Below are 22,034 nucleotides of genomic sequence, written 5' to 3'. Positions count from 1 at the left end.
CCCCCCCTAATAAAAAGGGTGTTCTGGGGTCCCACACTAGTGCTCCAGTGTCCAGATGTGAAAACAGCTGCTCAGTGTCCTCTCCTTACACACAATCTAGTTTGCATTTCATTCTAGTAACAAAGGCATCTACACAACCCAATTCTTTGAAGACAAGTATAGGGCGTCAAAATGGTGGCCAAATGCATATGGCCTAAACAATGGTATTTTATCGTCCGAAATAAAAATGTGTTATCCGAACGAATAATGTGCCCATGAACATGAAAGTTGCCATTTTAAACTGTACAACAGTTCCTAAAAGCACATGGAGAAGCACGAACGTAATAAACACAAGAACAATAGGAACATAGCACAACTACTTACTTTTTTGCAGCAGTCTCCGGATCTTTCTGTACTGCTCATGTTCTCGTAATTTCAGGTCCGACCACCGCTTCCTGAGCTGATCTTTCGATCGTCGTACCCTGAATTTCTTGTGCAGACTCCTGACCACTTTCGCCATGATCTTGGCCTTTCTGAGATTGTGGTTGGGGTAAGGCCCATACTTTCCATCATAGTCGGCCTTCTTCAGGATATCCACCAACTCCAACATCTCCCCAAAGGACATATTTGAGTCCTTTAATCTCCTTCTGGATTGGGACGTTTCAGGCTCCGGCCTTTCCTCCTCCTCCTCCTCCTCCTCGTTGTTGTAATTAGCACGATCCTGCTGTCTATCCGCCATGTGCTCTTCCTCCACTGCGCCGAACGGAAAGGGGCAGGGAATAGAATAGAAAGAACGTCAGGGGCGGGCGGAGTTATACGCTTGCGCAGTGTGTATAAATCGTAACGCGCGCGTCTTACATACGATCTGTGAGCGGAGGAAGGAGCATCGGAGACGCTGATCGTGCTAACGAAGGTAGGATCTAAACTTGGGCCTATACTGCTTTGAAATTGAAGCCTATATTGTAACAAGATTAGGGGAGTTTGGCCTGATATTAGGGTTTGTCTTGTGTTGTGTCTTGCAGAGAAAATGGATGGGTTCAACGACCACAATTTCCTGCCCCTGTTCATTGACAAGTACAGGGAGCTGCCCTGTCTGTGGCAAGTGAGACACCCCCACTATAATCACAAACAGAAGAGGCAGGCAGCGCTGGAGAAACTGCTGGAGTTGGTGAAGCCGGTGGTCCCCACAGCAACCATCCCCTATTTAAAAGCTAAAATTGGTGGCCTGAGGAGCACTTATCTGAGGGAGCGCAAGAAGGTCACAGATTCCCAGAGGTCCGGAGCTGCAGTAGATGACATTTATGTCCCTAGGCTGTGGTACTATAAGAGACTGCGATTTCTGTTAGACCACACTGAAGTCAGGGAATCCCTCTCCACTCTTCCTTCCACGCTTCCTTCCATACCAGCTGAGGCTTCTGATGTCCAACCTGGGCCTTCCAGCCAGGAAGAAGTGGAGGAGCCCAGCTGGAGTCAGGTATAGCATTCTTCTACAGATTTCTGGGCAATAAATAAATGATGTTTACTAGATGTTATTATTGATCATTAATTGCTGATTAAAAAAAGTGTTTTACATATCAATAGACAGTAGTGGGCACCCAAAATTGGGACAAGAATGCAAAATGCTGGGCTCAGAAGGATAGTCTGTTATATTTGTTAACATTGAATTTGCAGCAGTCAGGAGGTGAAAATTGTGTGTGATTGATGTAAAAAAAACTAAAACTATGTCCCTTTTTCATACACAGGAAGACCTCAGCCAGGAGGAGGCTGTGGAATGTGGCAGTCAGGAGGAGGCGGGGATTAGTGTCAGCCAGGAGGAGGCGGAGATTAGTGGCAGCCAGGAGGAGGCGGGGCTAAGTGTCAGCCAAGAGAAGCCTGGGACAAGTCGCAGCCTGACTGAGTCTCAGGTTCCTCCCCTCCACCTGCCATACAAAAGGGCCAGGAAGACGACTCCCAGTCCTGTGCAGGATTCAGCATACAGGCTGATCCAGGAGGCTTCTGCGTCCCTCAGAGCCTTCCCCAGTCCTGAAGAGGCCTTTGCCTGCATGGCTGCCACCAAATTGCAGGGCATGCAGGAGGGCCAACGCAAGATCTCTGAGGACCTGATTTATAAAGTCCTACGTAAGGGGTTGAGTGGGGAACTGACACCCAAGACGGATGTCATTGAGATCGACGATCCTCCTCCTCCTCCTGCTGCCACAACTCCACCACCACAGCCAAAGGCTGGAAGGAGGCGTGGAAGGAAGACCAAAGAGTGATGACCCTGGGTTCAGTCTGGTCTGACAGAAGATGCAGTCTCTCGTATGACCACAGCCTGGGAACACAGAGGTCATCTGCTGCTTTCCGGATCTCTGGAACTTCTGGACCACACTGCCCTCCCTTAGATATGGACTCCTCAGGCCACCAATTTTGCTTTTAAATAATTGATGTGTGCCCTGGGGGTCCAAGGCTTCGCCCACTTCTGCAGTTTCTCCAGCGTTGCCTCCCTCTTTGTTTAGTTGTGACCCCTTAATAAAATATTTTTAGGTAAATTCTACTCTCCTGTGTGTGTTTTCATCCAAAAAGGACAGTTTGTTGGTGAGGATTCAGGTACATTTCTAACATAAAATGTGAAATTAACAAGGGACAACAACACCAAACAATCTCCTACAGATTAAATAGAACAACATATCAATGGTGTTGTGGGAACTTGTCACAAAAAACACACAAACATTTTCGGGAGTACAAATCAAAATCACCAAAAAAAAAAATTAAAAAAGAGAAACACAAAAAAAGATTCTACATTAAAGTAAAAAAAAAAAAAAATATGTTGTCAGATGTGAGAAATCAAAATATATTGAGGGAATCCCGATAAATAGTAACAAAAGAAGTTTGTGAGAAGTGTGTGTGAATATGAGCAGCAAAACGACTTAATTCTTGTCACATTATAAAGAAGAAGAGAGTGCGCTGTATTAAACCATTTTGAACATTGCAGCGTGACGAAAGTGCTGTATCCATTACGAACACTAAGTTTACCAGAACGAGCTGTCCCTTGTCGGAATTTCTTCTGAGCATGCGTGGCACTTTGTGCGTCGGAACAGGCCACACACGGTCGGAATTGAGGCGATCGGATTTTGTTGTCGGAAAATTTTATCTCCTGCTGTCCAACTTTGTATGTCGGAAAATCCGATGGAAAATGTCCGATGGAGCCCACACACGGTCGGAATTTCCGACAACACGCTCCGATCGGACAATGTCCATCGGAAAATCCGACCGTGTGTACGGGGCATAATGCTGTGTTCAGGCTACAAAGTGTAACCTGGTAGGAGGGCCAGTTTAGGGACCTAACCAGGTCTCTGAAGCCAAGAGCATTCCTATGCCACCGGCCAGCTCATCCGACATTGAACCATTATGGTCCAATGGGCAGGCAGGTAACACACAAATCTGAAATATGATTAGTGGTGTCACCTGCACGGCCTGTGCAATGTGGCAGGGGTGTGTGAATCACAGAGAAGGGCAACATAACTAATAAAGGGACTGGAGGACCTTAGTCATGAGGAAAGGTTATGAGCACTGAACTTATTCTCTCTGGAGAAGAGACCCTTGAGAGGGGATATGATTTCAATATACAAATACCATACTGGTGATCCCACAATAGGGATAAAACTTTTCTGCGTAAGTTAATTTAATAAGACATGTGACCATTCACTAAAATTAGAAGAAAAGCAGTTTAACCTTAAACTGCTAGAGGGTTCTTTACTGCAAGAGCGGCTAGGATATGGAATTCCCTTCCACAGGCGGTGGTCTCAGCGGGGAGCATCGATAGTTTCCCTACAATGATGGAAAACTGAGTTTCTACAAGAATGTTTTATGCTACACTCAAGTGTAGATATGCTCCAACCACCTAAATAAAAATAATAAAAATAAAATGAAATACAAATAAATGTGGGTTGTACGTTTGTGTCGCTAATGCCCCGTACACACGGTCGGACATTCCGACAACAATCCTTTATTATTTTTATTTAGGTGCTTGGAACATATCTACACTTGAGTGTAGCATAAAACATTCTTGTAGAAACTCAGTTTTCCATCATTATAGGGAGCGCCACTCTCCCCTTACCTTTTATCTGCATGGAATGATGTCCCTTCTGTGTGTGTGATTGATGTCTGGCTGCAGCTCAGTGCAACACCTGGAGACTTGCCCAGCAGTGTTCTCCCGCTGTCCTCTCTTGCTCCTCATGTGCCTCCTGTCCAGGACACCGACACCTCACACTACCTTGGAGGGCCCCGTCCGCACCCGAGCCCATGCCCAAGATAAACCCCCCAGACTGGGGAGATCCCTCAAAGGCACCGACAGCCTAACACTCCATCTCCATTCTCCCACCCGATCAACTCCCCCCCAGCTGGGCTGACCCTGGGTATTTAAGGAGGCCTGCCCCCTGCTAATTTAAGTTGGGGATTGGTCAGGGCTCCTTAGAACACCCCAGGTGGCTCCACCTCTTCTCCAGCCTCTCTTTCTAGAAAACACTATAAGATTCTAGATAGAAGTAGGAGGTCCTAGTGATGCCACCTGTGAGTCACAAAGCACTTACTCTGAGTCACTTCCATCCCAGATCACAAAACACACCCAGGCTTGGCTACCAGCGAGCTGGTGGGTAAGTAAGCTTGTTTTTTTCCCTTGGATTTATCCTTGGCCCTGTTTATACCTTATGTCGCCCTCCAATGCTGCTTACTGCGATGGGCAGTTATGGGTGGGGGCAGTGGCGCTTTTTTGTTTGGCTACCAGCCAAGCCTGGAAATTTACCTGCACTAGGAAAAAACTTGCAATATTTCCCTAGCCCACTAGAGGGTACTACACAATTTTTTTAAAGAGACCTGTTAGGGGGTTTGGTGAAATATCAGGGGTCTAAACAGACCCCTGCTGTCTCACTTTTGAGACAGAGAAAGGGACAGAGGACAGGTTCTCCAGTTCCTCTCTCTGCAGCCTCAGCTGCACTGGACAGCAAATGATTGGAAAGTGCTCTGTGCTGAGCAGCTGCCTGTTCATTCACAGACTGAAGCAAAGTAAACACAATTTACTATGCAGAGACCCCTTCCAAACCAGGAGACCTATACACTTGAAGGCACAGACTACAGGGGGTATCCTGTATTGGAGGACAGATTAAAGAGGGGGTCTAAGTACTGGTTAACACAGAGTAACAAGAGATGTCTACACTGGAGAACAAGATGCCATAATCGAGGAATTAGAGACCCCCACAAATGAGAAGGCACATTAAATAGAGACCCCCAAAATGGAGTAATGAAATTTGTCACCTCTTTGGAAATACATGGAATAACTTTGAACCCTCTCCACAAAGTTCAATCACTAATGAGAATCTAATAGCATTTAGGGGACCGCATAATGAAGGAGTAATCAGAGACCCCCATCCAGAATTGCAAGGAGTAATCTGAGACCCCCAACTGGAATCAGGGAAACCCCTCCACACACACACACACTTCCAGGCATGCAGGGGAAATATTTAGAGATCCCCTACCATGAAGAAGTGCAGGGGGTGAACAAAGGGACCCTCCCTCCCATCCAGGAATACTGACCCCCCCCCTCCAAGGGTCCCTTAATACCTTAATAGGAGGAGTGCATGGAGGTGAATAGAAATGACCCCCTCTCATCCATCCAGGAATACAGACAGACACAGGGGGACCCCATTCAGGAATACAGGACCCCCCTCCAGTTAAAGGAGACCCCTGGATAGGAGGACTGCAGGGGAGTGATACGAGGGGACCCTCATGTAGGAATACAGGAATTTCCCCCCTTCCCCATTCCACATAAAGAAGACACTGAGCTAGGAAGACTGCAGGGGGGTGATGAGGGGACCCTCATTCAGGAATACAGGACCTCCCATCCCTCTCCCCTCCAGTAACTCCCCCTCTCCCCCCTTCAGTTAAAGAAGACCCCCAGCTAGGAGGACTGCATGGAGTGACTAGAGGGGGCCCCCCTCAGAAACTCCCTTCTCTCCCCCCTCCAGTTAAAGAAGACCCCCAGCTAGGAGGACTGCAGAGGTGTGATAAGAGGGGACCCCATTCAGGAACTCCCCTCCTCCCCCTCTAGATAAAGAAGACCCCCAGCTAGGAAGACTGCAGGGGGTGATAAGAGGAGACCCCATTCAGGAACTCCCTTCCTCCCCCTCCAGATAAAGAAGACCCCCAGCTAGGGTCACTGCAAGGGGGTGATAAGAGGGGATCCCTATCCAGGAATACAAGAATTCCCCTTCCTCCCCCCTCCAGTTAAAGAAGACTGCAGGGGGGGGGGTGATAAAAGGGGAGAAAGAAATTCCGCACTGTGCAGCCATTGCTGTGATGGATGTCAGGGTCTCTTGCTGCTGCTCCCACTACTTGCTCTGTTCTTCCTGCTGGAAGCAAACACTTCCCTCCCTAGCTGTAAGCAGAACAGCCAATCTGGGCTTTACACAGAGGGGTGGCTGAAGGATCCAGAGGGGAGGCAAGGAAGGTGCTAATCTTGTTCTGGTCCTGCCTGGTGGCGCCCCTCTCAATGCGGTGCCCCCCAAATTTAGGCCTTGGTTGGGATCAAGTGGAAACATAGTCAAGGAACAAGCCAAAGATCAGTAATGTGTGGTAATGAAGGTACGGAAGGTAACAGGAGCGCAAAGAACAAGATATTGGCTGTAGAAGAGCACAATAATCTGGCAAACAGGGAGTGCACAGACATGGCTTAAATAGGAAGTTCATGCAAAGAGCAAGGAGGTCACCAGAAACAAAAAATAAACTAAGACTGTCCAAGGGATCAGGCAGTGAGATGTTTAGCATCTTAGGTGGTACAGTTGGAAGAACCACAGCCAGATGCAACAGAGGTCCTCACTTCAGATCCCAAACCTGACATTGGTGGGGGAAGTTCATAGGAGCAACAGAGGCAGGGAAATTACTGGAACCAATCCCCCTGTGGACCCTCTGCAGCCCAGCCAGCTTTCCCTCCTCTCCCTCCCAACGGCTTTAAGCTGTTGCAGGGCTAGGTTTGTATACAGTGGACAATCCGCTCTATCCCCTCGAATAATGTACAAATATAAATATATATATATGTTGTGAACAAACAATATATAAAAAAAACTTAAATATTCAGCTCATAAACGTGTATAAAAAAGTTAGATGCGCAACCAAAAATTATATATAATATATATATATATATATATATATATATATATATATATATATATATATATATATATATATATATATATATATATATATATATATATATATATATATATATATATATATATATACATACACACACATACACACACACAACCATATATGTGAAAGCATGCACAAAAAAGATGCCAATATGAATTCCATATACAACCGTAGAACTGAACCCTTCAAAGGAAAGCGACTGCTCCGATCACCATATATTTCCACAGAAACAGCCAGGGAATAAAAAAGGGGAGGCCAGAGGGCCGCTTACCAGATCTATTGGTTCTCTTATTATGGAGATCGTATAGGCACACACAGAAGGGATCGCTCCAGCAGAGACAGCATGTTCACACACACATCCAATCTCCGGATCCTCACCTCCTGACAATTAAACTATAATCCCGGTCCCCTTGTCTATATCAATCCGCCGGGGCATGTAATTACTGGGAGCCGCAGCACAAGGATTACTCCACGGGGACTATTTGATCATTTTCAGGCACAGGTGAAGTATCCTTGTACTGCGGTTCCCGGCAATTACATTAGGGTTGCCACCTTTTCTTTAAGCCAAACCCGAACACTTTTGCATCACAGGGCAATATTTTATTTTTTATTTTTTTGCAGTAAACACTATAGGATTATAAAAGACCTTGGATACATTTGGGTGCCCCAAAGAGAGTAGTAATGTAGTGTACAGAGAGCGCCTTGGCAAACAGTCCGGCGGCCATCTTGGTACCCCCAGTTGCGGCCGTAGCTCCCTACCGGCTGCCCGGAGCTCATCCCAGACTCCATAGCAGTACTCCACAGGGACCCACTAGCCCCCTGCCCGCTAGTGCACCTCCACAGCCGCCATCTGGTCACCTTGTCCCTAGCTGCTAGACTCGAGGGACAGACCGCTATCAAATTTAAAATCGCTACCAACACCACCCTCCAAAAATGGAAACAGGCAATTACAACACAATGGACAAGATCTCAGAAGAAACTACACTCTGAACTCTTCAAAACCACATTCTCAAACAAAATAGCAATGCTAAACTTAAACCACTCAACGGAACAAACACTCAACTCCTTAAACAAGGCATTACTACAAACAGCGGACTCAGTGGCTCCAAAACGTAGAACACACATCCGCAAAATAAACTCTGGATGGTTTAATGGCACTCTTACTTTACTAAAGCAGGAACGCAGAAGAGCGGAAAGAGCCTGGAGAAGAAACCCCACAAAGGAAAACCCCACAAACTACAAAGCACTCACAGAGAAATATCACAAAGCAATCTTCAAAGCAAAAAAGGAACATTTCTCAAACACCATCTCAACAGCCTTAAACCGCCCTCGGGAACTCTTCAAAATAGTCACCAAGACTATGAACCCTACCTGCCTAGAGCCCCCAGGAAACGAAACTCAAGAATTCTGCAATGAGTTATCGGATTTTTTTATCGACAAAATCGACAACATCTGGAAAAATATTCAACAGAAAAAAACAATCAACCTCATTCAACAAAAGCAAAAAGAAAAAATTGATATGATCACCACACAAGCACCGAATTTTTCACTGATCCCAATCACCACTGACAACACCAAAAACATCATCAGAAGCCTCAGAGACAGCACATCACCAAACGACATCATTCCCACAAAACCCCTGAAAGAATGTTCCGACATCTTGGCTCCCACTATAACACACCTCATAAACCAGTCGTTCAAAGAAAGGACTGTTCCAATCACCCTCAAACATGGCATCGTTAAACCCATCCTAAAGAAACCCAACCTCGACCCTAAGGACCCTAACTATCGCAGACCGATAACAAGCCTTAACACCATCTCCAAGATTATCGAGAAAGCGGCAGTACAACAGCTACAACACCACCTGGACACACACAAACTCCTGGACCTTCTGCAATCAGGCTTCCACCCAGGCCATGGCACAGAAACGGCACTTCTCAAAATATGGGACGACGCCCTTGAAGCAGCTGATGATGGAGAATCATGTCTCCTGGTACTGTTGGACCTCAGTGCAGCGTTCGATACAGTGGACTACAATACTCTACTCATCTGCCTCACAGAAGTAGCAGGAGTCACAGATTCAGATCTACAATGGTTCGCATGCTTCTTAGAAAATCACTCTCAGACAGTGAAACTAGGAGCATTCACCTCTGAAACCCACGCAATCTCTTGTGGAGTCCCTCAAGGTTCACCCTTGTCACCAGTGCTCTTCAACATCTACATCCGCCCACTCCTCAAAATCATCAGAAAATCGGAACTCTGCTTCCACTCATATGCTGATGATACCCAACTCTACTTTCACATCACCGGAGAAAAAGACCATCATCAGCGACTAGAAAAATGCCTCACTTTGATAGACGACTGGATGACCACTAGCTCTCTCAAACTCAACGGATCAAAAACAGAGCTTCCTCTCCTACACGCAAACCAAAATTCCAAAACTAAGACCCCATGGACACCACCCACCATCTTTGGACAGACCATCTCTCCAAGCACCAAAGCCAAGAGTCTCGGAGTCATTTTTGACTCAGAAATGCCAATGGATGCACAAATAGGATCAGTAGTCAGCGGATCTCACCATCTCCTCCCCCTGCTACGTAGACTCATCCCCAGAAGTGGACAAAGCAGCAGTAGTTGGAACAATCATCAATTCCAGACTCGACTACGCAAACTCCCTCTACATAGCACTACCCCAATATCAGGTTGCGCGCTTACAACTCATCCAAAACACGGCGGCAAGACTGTTAACAGGAAAAAAACCCTGGGAATCCATCTCCCCTTCCCTGAGGAGCCTTTGGCTAACCGTAAAGAATCGAATCGCTTTCAAGACCCTCTGCCTCACCCACAAATGTATACAAGGAAATGCTCCTCAATACCAATGTGAGAAAATAAAACGCTACACACCCAATCGCAGTCTTCGATCCTCTAACCAAAACCTCCTCCTTATTCCAAAACCCCACTACAAAACAAAGGGAGAACGAAGATTCACAGTCCAAGGACCATGGCTATGGAACGCTCTACCTACTCACATTCGCATGGAAGAAAACCATCAGGCCTTCAGAAAGAAACTCAAGACATACTTCTTCTAAGAAGCTGGACAACACAGGACGGATCTAGCGCCTTGAGGCGATTCAGTACAAAATATTTTACAGCGCACACATACAAGAATGACATTTCCTGCAGGGCTAGTATATTCAAAAAATACGGGGGTTTGGTCACACTATATGGTCATATAGTGCTAAGCCCACTTACTGCGACAAAGTACCCCGATGTATCCCCTTCAGTTCTTCCACATAGAGGAGTTCAGCTCCCATGGTTGAGGCAAAGGATCTTCCATTCTATTACTAGTGTAGGACCCACTAATTTGGGGTACTTTGTCGCAGTAAGTGGGCTTAGCACTATATGACCATATAGTGTGACCAAACCCCCGTATTTTTTTAATATGTTCAGGTGTTTTTAACTAGCCCTGCAGGAAATGTCATTCTTGTATGTGTGCGCTGTAAAATATTTTGTACTGTTTGTAGGTCTTATAGCAGCACCATCTTGAATTTAAACGCATTGTATGGTGTGCCCCCCAAATATGTTCTTGTATATTGAGGCGATTAAGTTCGCATTTGCAGCGCTATACAAATCATTCATTCAACAGTGGGTGTGGCCAAACTGCTCTTGCTGACATTATCACCCCACCCTTCAGTCAAACTTGCCCCCGATTTGTGTATGACTATCTCAGTTACTTGGGGAGCCACAGCCTGGTCTGAATATTGTGTCCGGATTTCAGGTGGACTGAAACCTGGACACATGATTCAAAGCCTGAACTGTCCACTTGAATCCTGGACAGGTGGCAACCCTAGTATGTGAGCAGACTGCAGTTCCTATTTAATGTCTGTATCACCAGCTCTATTCAGTGGCCAAATTATAGTATAGTTTACTCATTGAGGTAGTTCAGAAACCTATGCTGCATTTTGGCCACTGGATGGAGCTGATGATACAGGCATTCATCTCTTAGTAAAAATATGAAACATTTCTTTCAACTTACAGGAATGCTTCTGATATTCTGTAAGGGATACTGAATGCAGATATGCAGCAGGGATGACCAGATCAGTAGACTTCCATTTAAGGAAACAGGAACCAAACCAAATATGAAAAAATAAAGTGTTGTAATCAGGGCCGTCTTTAATATTGATTGGGCCCTGGGCAAACATTTTCTCCCCCCCCTTCCATTCTGAGACAAATGCAACATAGCAGGTTGACTCAAAATCAGTTTACTGCAGCAGATCACGCAGCGATTGCAATTGGTTGCCAGAGGTTACAGCCTATCCTTACCGCTCACTGGCTGTTTGCTAGAGGTTACAACACATAATTTCTGCTTGCCGATTGGTTGCTAGATGTTACTGCACAATATTAGTGCTCACTGATTGGTTGCTAGGGGTTACAGCACATCATTACCACTCACTGATTGGTTGCTAGAGATTACATCAGATCACTACTGTTCACTGATTGGTTGCTACAGGTTGATACACATTATTACCACTCACTGAGAAGTGGAGCAATCCCAAATAATTGAGCAAGTAAAGCGGCACATTAATACACATACTGCAGGAGATGATCAGAGACTGCAAATATACTACAGGAGAGCATCAGAGACTGCAAATATACTGCAGGAGATGACCAGAGACTGCGGACATGCTACAGGAGACAATCGGAGACTGCAGACATGCTACAGGTGACAATCAGAGACTGCAGACATGCTACAGGTGACAATCAGAGACTGCAGACATGCTACAGGTGACAGTCAGAGACTGCAGACATGCTACAGGTGACAGTCAGAGACTGCAGACATGCTACAGGTGACAGTCAGAGACTGCAGACATGCTACAGGTGACAGTCAGAGACTGCAGACATGCTACAGGTGACAATCAGAGACTGCAGACATGCTACAGGTGACAGAGACTGCAGACATGCTACAGGTGACAGAGACTGCGGACATGCTACAGGTGACAGAGACTGCGGACATGCTACAGGTGACAGTCAGAGACTGCAGACATGCTGCAGGTGACAATCAGAGACTGCAGACATGCTACAGGTGACAATCAGAGACTGCAGACATGCTACAGGTGACAATCAGAGGACCAAGGGGAAACACAAGAGAGTGGTCTCCCTTGGTCCAAAAAGTGGCTACTATGGATATGGTGGGCAATAAAGGGGAAATGATATATGTAAAAATGTAAAAGTTTATTGAAAAGATTTAAAATGTACAAAAATTATGCTGCTGACTATAAGACACATATATGGAGCTGATCCACCAGACACAAATTAATGGGCCCGTCCTGTGCAATTAGCACAGGGTACGCCCATTAACCAGCAACACAAAAACATCAAACAATAACACACATGTAGACACATAAAAAAACATGCAGTACAGGCGCCTACAATCCCACAGATGCATAAGGTCCCTGTGGTCAATCGCCACATCAAAAATGGAATTAAATAATGTTTTAGGAAATAATGAAAGAACCTTATGCATGCGTGGTCCCCCGGGGAGATGGGGAAAGTGGAGTAGATATAAAGAAGTTGTTATCTGACTCAATGAAGATGTACGGACGCCGACCCAGTCATCTTCCGCAGTGAGGGGAGACGGGGATTTTTCCCAGTGGAAAGTTGAAACTTCAAACCGCGATGTATATGGGGAAATAATCTGCCGCACAAGTACAGCTGTACTCTGCATCCGTGAATGAGAGGATTATCACCTACTGAGTGCTGGGAGGATGCAGCACGTCACGGCCGGCAACACAGATAAGGAAGTCACGGAGCAGTGGAGCAACCGCAAGACATAAGATACTGCTTTGATCCACGCATGACAGAGAGGTGGTAAAGTAACCCCTTCAGCTCCTTATGCAGTTGTTATCCAAAATCTTTGACTATTGAAGTGGTATGGCTGTGCCAAAAGTGGACAGCAGGTTACAACATTGTGATATCTAGCCTTGCATAGGTTCCTAATATACCGCTTATACATCAACAGTCCCGGGAGCTATTTGGCCACTCTGAGGTGTCAAGTGATCTGCTCCTGGCATCAACAGTATATACCATACTGTGCGGTATTTATATTCCCCATACTCTACAGAGACTCTCTGCTTTATATATCCATCTCATAAATTACAGGAATGGACTTTGGTAAAATTCATGACTCATGCATGCGCATGCTAAATACATTCACAAGTCCCCCTGACCCATTCATATAGCTGTAGTATCTACATAGCTACAATGGATGTTAATCAGCGAGTCCTTTGAGTCAGATAACAACTTCTTTATATCTACTCCACTTTCCCCATCTCCTCGGGGGACCATGCATGCATAAGGTTCTTTCATTATTTCCTAAAACATTATTTAATTCCATTTTTGATGTGGTGATTGGCCACAGGGACCTTATGCATCTGTGGGATTGTAGGCGCCTGTACTGCATGGTTTTTTATGTGTCTACATGTGTTTTATTGTTTGATGTTTTTGTGCTGCTGGTTAATGGGCGTACCCTGTGCTAATTGCACAGGACGGGCCCATTAATTTGTGTCTGGTGGATCAGCTCCATATATGTGTCTTATAGTCAGCAGCATAATTTTTGTACATTCTAAATCTTTTCAATAAACTTTTACATATATCATTTCCCCTTTATTGCCCACCATATCCATAGTAGCCACTTTTTGGACCAAGGGAGACCACTCTCTTGTGTTTCCCCTTGGTCCTCTCCCTTGTTGGTATGCTTGATTTGGGTTACGGATAAGGCCTCCAAATTTGAGGAGAGGCATTGGGTGAGAAATTGTGATGTGGTAATTTTTTCCAAAAAAAAGGCAGGTACTTTAAGGGTGGTCCCCCTCCCTTCCTTCTAGCCAGGTGACAATCAGAGACTGCAGACATGCTACAGGTGACAGAGACTGCAGACATGCTACAGGTGACAGAGACTGCAGACATGCTACAGGTGACAGTGACTGCAGACATGCTACAGGTGACAGTCAGAGACTGCAGACATGCTACAGGTGACAGTCAGAGACTGCAGACATGCTACAGGTGACAGTCAGAGACTGCAGACATGCTACAGGTGACAGTCAGAGACTGCAGACATGCTACAGGTGACAGTCAGAGACTGCAGACATGCTACAGGTGACAGTCAGAGACTGCAGACATGCTACAGGTGACAGTCAGAGACTGCAGACATGCTACAGGTGACAGAGACTGCAGACATGCTACAGGTGACAGTCAGAGACTGCAGACATGCTACAGGTGACAGAGACTGCAGACATGCTACAGGTGACAGAGACTGCAGACATGCTACAGGTGACAGAGACTGCAGACATGCTACAGGTGACAGAGACTGCAGACATGCTACAGGTGACAGAGACTGCAGACATGCTACAGGTGACAGTCAGAGACTGCAGACATGCTACAGGTGACAGTCAGAGACTGCAGACATGCTACAGGTGACAGTCAGAGACTGCAGACATGCTACAGGTGACAGAGACTGCAGACATGCTACAGGTGACTATCAGAGACTGCGGGCATGTTATGACATTTAGGAGCAGTTGGCCGTTCTTTTCAGCTGCCCCTGAACTCTCCTCTGTTATATCAGTACATGTACACGGTGTTGTTTAGGTGACAATCAGAGACTGCAGACATGCTGCAGGTGACAGTCAGAGACTGCAGACATGCTACAGGTGACAGTCAGAGACTGCAGACATGCTACAGGTGACAGTCAGAGACTGCAGACATGCTACAGGTGACAGTCAGAGACTGCAGACATGCTACAGGTGACAATCAGAGACTGCAGACATGCTACAGGTGACAGAGACTGCAGACATGCTACAGGTGACAGAGACTGCAGACATGCTACAGGTGACAATCAGAGACTGCAGACATGCTACAGGTGACAGAGACTGCAGACATGCTACAGGTGACAGAGACTGCAGACATGCTACAGGTGACAGAGACTGCAGACATGCTACAGGTGACAGAGACTGCAGACATGCTACAGGTGACAGAGACTGCAGACATGCTACAGGTGACAATCAGAGACTGCAGACATGCTGCAGGTGACAGTCAGAGACTGCAGACATGCTGCAGGTGACAGTCAGAGACTGCAGACATGCTACAGGTGACAGTCAGAGACTGCAGACATGCTACAGGTGACAATCAGAGACTGCAGACATGCTACAGGTGACAATCAGAGACTGCAGACATGCTACAGGTGACAGAGACTGCAGACATGCTACAGGTGACAGAGACTGCAGACATGCTACAGGTGACAGAGACTGCAGACATGCTACAGGTGACAGAGACTGCAGACATGCTACAGGTGACAGAGACTGCAGACATGCTACAGGTGACAATCAGAGACTGCAGACATGCTGCAGGTGACAATCAGAGACTGCAGACATGCTGCAGGTGACAATCAGAGACTGCAGACATGCTGCAGGTGACAGTCAGAGACTGCAGACATGCTGCAGGTGACAGTCAGAGACTGCAGACATGCTGCAGGTGACAGTCAGAGACTGCAGACATGCTACAGGTGACAGTCAGAGACTGCAGACATGCTACAGGTGACAGTCAGAGACTACAGACATGCTACAGGTGACAGTCAGAGACTGCAGACATGCTACAGGTGACAGTCAGAGACTGCAGACATGCTACAGGTGACAGTCAGAGACTGCAGACATGCTACAGGTGACAGAGACTGCAGACATGCTACAGGTGACAGAGACTGCAGACATGCTACAGGTGACAGAGACTGCAGACATGCTACAGGTGACAGAGACTGCAGACATGCTACAGGTGACAGAGACTGCAGACATGCTACAGGTGACAGAGACTGCAGACATGCTACAGGTGACAGTCAGAGACTGCAGACATGCTACAGGTGACTATCAGAGACTGCGGGCATGTTATGACATTTAGGAGCAGTTGGCCGTTCTTTTCAGCTGCCCCTGAACTCTCCTCTGTTATATCAGTACATGTACATGGTGTTGTTTATAGCAGTGGTCATCAACCCTGTCCTCAGGGCCCAGGGCCAGGTCTTATGTATTACCTTTGAGAGATGCAGACTAGAATACTGCAATCACTGAGCAGCAAATGATATCACCTGTGATGTAGTTCAGTTATCTTGCAAACCTGGCCTGTTAGTGGGCCCTGAGGACAGGGTTGATGACCACTGGTTTATAGTCATTTCTAGGCAGTAGAGGTTAGAAGCGTTTTTTGGAAAGCAAAAAAATGCATTCAGGATGGCTGTTCAGAGGCTTTTGAAATGCCAAATGCCTGTAACAGCTTGCAAACGTGTGTAAACGTTTACAGGCGTTTTAAATGGAGATACGTTTCTGACCATTTGCAATGCAAAAAACGCTTATAAAAGCAAATGCGGATATACGCGGCATGTAAACGCAGCACAATGGATGTTTTTAAACATCGGTTACTATCTGTCAAGTTCCATCGTTCAGGAGAGGTTTTAAAATGCCTTGTGTACATGAAGCCTAAAAGTAAGAAATAAACATGAAAGTACAGCAAACAATACAAAGGAGAAGGAAGCGCCAGCTAAGTGTAGTATCCCAGTTAAAAGTTTTAATCGTAGTGGTTTCAAAGCACTCACAAAAAGGTAAATAGAAAGTATGCTGATCTGGTAGAGTCTGTGGACCACTGGCAAGGGTTCCGACTCCTGGGAGAGGAGATGGCCAGCTCGGGGGCCTGGGGGAGCCCCGGAAAGCTATGCCAACCAGCGTGGAATGTATGGCGGAAGTGACGCCTGTAAAGAAGCTAGATACTCCAAACACATAGCCTTGTTTTTCCTCTCGTCCTCCCATCCTTCCGGTGACGTAAATTCTGCCGTGCATTCCACGGTATTAAGCGTGGCTTTCCGGGGCTCCTCCAGGCTCCCGAGCCGGCCATCTCCTCACCCAGCAGTCGGAACCAATGCCAAGAGTCCTGCAGGACGGATTTAGGGGGAACTTACACCCACAGACTCTGTACCAGTTCAGCATACTTTCTATTTACCATTTGTGAGTGCTCTTAATCCATTGCTATTAAAACTTTTGACTGGGATAATACACTTAGTTGGCGCTTCCTTCCCCTTCCCCTGTTCTCTTTCCAATTGGTTTATATAGAGATGGTCACAACTAGCAGCTCTAGGTGGTCTCGTGCCTCCCTTAATTATATCTCCTCTACCACGGATCACAGATATTCATGGACTGTTCTCAACCCTGATTATCTGGTTACTAGACATTTATTGATGGCTGGACTATATAATCTCTGTGCGCCAGAATCTATTTTCCTTTTAAAGTGCCGCAAACCCAGAACAATGAAAAAGAGGTCTCTGACAGGGAGTAGTACTAAGCAGAGGGTGTGCCACATCCCAAAAATCCAAAAAGACCAAAACATTCCCCTAGAGCGGGACTTTTGAGGCACTACCATCAATGATGCAATGTAAGTAAAAAATATATAATTTTATTACAAAATTCAAAAGTACAACAAAAAAATATATATACAAAAATACAAATCAAACACAAACTACATCAAAAAGCAAGGACATGTAATTTGGACACAACTGCATCACATTGAGAGGAAAACCAAAAGTGGAAATGTAATAAGTCTCACTGAACTGACGCGTTTCGGGGAATCCTTCATCAGGGTTCATTAAGTGAGAGTTACCATCTAAGAAATTACAAATTACAAAAAAGAAACATTAAAATCACACACAAAAAACATAACATTCCCCCCACATCCAGTGAAGGTATGTGTGAGAGTCATACTCACTTCCAAAATACATGTGCTATAGAAGTATCCAAGGCATAAAATCAGCTTCACAACGGTCTCCCAGGCCATGTGCATACAAAGAGAGCCAGATCGCGGACCATGTAGAGTAAAATTGTAATGACTGGTGCATATAATGCAATCCCAATGGGTGCTGAAAACCGCCGCGCCTAAGATTTGGCACGGCGTTTGTGCGCGGGCTGGTGTCCAAAAATTAACCGGACCTGAAAACAAGGACAAGACCCCATAAATAATGATGATTTTGATAATCAATATAGACAATCATATCTCCTGGGATTGAAAATATATCAAATCCCAGGGTGTGTAAAAAACATGAGCACATAGATGTGGGGACAAGCCACAGGAAACATACCTGTAAGCTAGATCCAAACGGGGGAGACCTACAGGTTGTGATGTAGGGGGAAGGAGGAGGACTCGGGGTCCGGGCTGACAACCATAAAGCTGCAGATAGTAAAGGAGAGAGAGGGATCTAATTAAAAAAGGGAAACAAGGTTCTAATATGGGTAAACATATTTAAATGGTAAAAGCCAGACACCACTTAAGGTATGCAAAGAACAGCAATCCAGGTTGCTGAGGTTACCTATATAATCAGTCCAACAGCATAGTATCAACAAGGCATCCTCCTCTGATCACAAGATCAGAGTGCATGAACTCGGTATTTATAACACACACCTCACGCTGTCGGCTGATTACAATGCTGAACAGCTGAAGCCAAGATCCGTCCCCTATGTTAATTCCTCCCACCTCCCAACAGCTGACTCATTGTCAGCCTGAAGGGAAACACCCTACGTCAATTTGTTAATTCCCCTATGTTAATTCCTCCCACCTCCCAACAGCTGACTCATTGTCAGCCTGAAGGGATACACATTACATCAAGTCCTGTCGATGGGCCCCCTGAGCGTGGACCGCGCCACGCCTCCCCGCAAGCGCCGGCCCCGAGTCCGTACCGCGCATGTGCGCCAGCCAAGCTGGATAGCGGCGGACATCACGGCTGCGCCTCGGAGCTGCGCGCCGCCGTCCACCCCCACCGGCACGGCAAGCCTGAGCTGGAAACAGCCAGGGATCAGGGATCAGGGATGGAGGAGCATCCGAGGATGATCCCCTCAGTATGTCCCACAAAGGGGACATCCTTGCCGTGCCGGGTCCGCGCACTACAAAAACAGCAACCAACAGACTCAGGAACTCCATGCCATTTATAATGAAAAGGGAAAAAAGAAAAAAAAAAAAGGAAAAAATGTGATGACAGTCCGCGATGAGAAAACAGTAACAGTGTAATATATATATGCATGATTCTTGCATCAAACACCATTCAGTCAGAATGGCATATGCATTAAAAACAAATGCAATCACTGCATGGGAGACTATTATGAAGCTGTCACACGGAGAGGAAAAGACTGTACAGCAGCCACAAAATGCACCAATGAGTTTTAAACATGCTCAAATCCCAATCCTGAAGTCTGATCCCATAGATGCCACAGTCCCCATTGGAGGCAGAGGCATAAGATTTAAGCTGGCCCCTTAGAAATTATATAAACCTTGTATTTGTGTCCTGCATGATATCTAATGTACCAGCAGGAACAAAAATTCAAAAAATAAAAAAGGCAGGTAAAGGTACATTGGCCGGGAAACGAACCCAGGCCTCCCGCATGGGCAGGCAAAAATTCTACCACTGAACCACAGGGATAGATATGGGAACTAGAATTAAGTATGAGCCTCCTACAATCGACAGTGTAACCTGGGGTGCTCACCGGAAGGTACTGAGAGGTAACACTACCTCTCCATCCCCCCGGAGTCAAAACCCTCCAGGAACGGTTTTAAACATGTAGTGTCATTGAGTCCGGGGGGCCTAGTCGCCCGCAAGTTGTAGATCCACCTCAGTTCGAGCTGGAGGAGATCCTTATTCCAATCTCCCCCCCTCGAACTGGGGTGGACTCGATCCAAAATCAAAAATTTGATTCTTGGAAACAGTCCCTGATGTACCAGGGCAGTGTGTCTCCCCAGTGGTAGATCGGGGTCACAGGTCTGCATGCTTCTGATGTGGCGGTATGCCCTATGCCAGAATTCCAACTTGGTTTTCCCGACATAGAAGCATCCGCAATCACACCATAGCATATACACCATTCCCTTAGTCTTGCAATTGGCAAAGTGTTTTGGCCTGAAGGTACTGCCATCGGGTAAGGTGGGATTTTTGGTAGTATACATATACTTACAGTACCCACAGGCCCCACACATAAATGTGCCCCTATATTTACAGTGCTGGGCAAAATTTTCATCTTTGAATTCGCTCCTCACCAATCTGGAGGATAAGGAAGTAGCCCTCCTGAAAGTAAAGAGTGGACTCTCGGGGAGGAGTCTATTCAAATTTGGGTCCATGGTAAGAATGTGCCAGAACTTGGACACAATTCTTTTAACTTCAGCATGTTGATTGCAGTATTTGGTAATAATGCGCAGATGGTTATCCTGTTTTTTGTTCTTTTGCGAGTAAATCAAAGCCTGTCTGGTATGTGTGGTGGCCCGCCTAAAGGCCTTTTTGAGGGAGGTGTGTGAATAACCTCTCTCAAGGAGTCTTGCACGCAAATTATTTGCTTCGGTTTTAGAGGTCGCCTCGTCAGTGCAATTTCTGTGCACCCTTAGGTACTGGCTGTATGGTATAGACCTAATGAGACTAGGTGGATGAAACTGGAGGCATGTAAGATGGTGTTCCCAGCAGTGGCCTTGCGATAGAGGCCACTGCTGAGTCCACCATCCTGACCCCTATAGACCATGACATCCAGAAATGCAATCTCACTGCGACTTGATGACATGGTAAAATTCAAATTGAAGCAATTCTTGTTCATGCTCTCTAGGCATGACTGCAAGATCTCTATGGGACCGTCCCAGATGGTGAAAATGTCGTTGATGTATCTGAACCATAATAAAAAGTGGTTCGTATACATCGACGAGTTTTCATCACTGAGGAATGTGGTTTCCCACTCCCCCAGGTACAGGTTCGCGTATGATGGGGCACAGCAAGTCCCCATCGCCACACCCTGTACCTGGAGGAAGTGGGAACCATCAAAAGTAAAGATATTATGATACAGGATATATTCCAACAACTGTAGGATAAACTCATTATAGGCCCAGTCTCCATCCCGTCTCTGGTATATAGCCTTCTTAACAGCTCTCAGCCCCCCAGCATGGGGAATGGAGCTGTATAAGGCTTCAACGTCAATTGTTACCAGATATGCATTTTCTGATATTGTAAGATTTTCAATAATTTTGAGAAAATGTATGGTATCTTTCACAAAAGATCGTAAGCTTGTGACGTGAGGTTTGAGATGTTCATCAATTAAACGGCTTGCGTTTTCACTGATGGACCCTCTACCAGAGATGATCGGTCTCCCAGTTGGATTGTGGTTGTCTTTATGAATCTTAGGTAATGAATAAAAGGTTGGTACAACCGGAAATTTTACTCTGATATAATCCCAGGTGGTTTTGTTGATAACTTTATTGTTGTATGCTGTGTCCACCAAGGTATAGTATTCTTGGTGGAACCTATTTACCAGGTCTCTAGTAATTTTCGTGTAACAATTCCTATTCATTAGGATTCTCTGGCACATTGAAACATATTGAGCATTGTCCATCAGGACAATGTTACCCCCCTTATCAGAGGGTTTATCAAGAAAAAGGGGGGCAAAGAGCAAGGGGGTGGGACTTTATATGAGGCGTGTGGTGGCAAAAGAATGAAAGGTGGACAATATGGAATCTTGTTGTTGAATGATTTATATTGGAGTCGATTGCCGCTAAGTGCAATCAAATAAGACAGGTACAGAATGTAACAATGGTACAATGATAATCCAGAATGCATAACATCATACAAGCAGTATCACATATAAGATTCTTCCACGGTGCTACCATAGGGCAACACAGTGTGGCTAAAATCACATAAATAATATTGCATAAATAGCAAACAAAATTCATTCATAGTGCACCCAAATGTAGTTGAAACAGACAGTAAACCACGGTAGTAATTGCAGGGTCTATGACCTCTGTGATCCAAGAGAAGGGAGATACAGTTAAGCTTGGTATGC

The sequence above is a fragment of the Aquarana catesbeiana genome, linkage group LG13 (genome assembly GCF_042186555.1).
Source record: "Aquarana catesbeiana isolate 2022-GZ linkage group LG13, ASM4218655v1, whole genome shotgun sequence".
In the NCBI taxonomy this organism is placed as follows: Eukaryota; Metazoa; Chordata; class Amphibia; order Anura; family Ranidae; genus Aquarana; species Aquarana catesbeiana.
The sequence above is the reverse complement of the archived record's forward strand: the minus strand, read 5'-3'. Positions refer to the sequence as shown.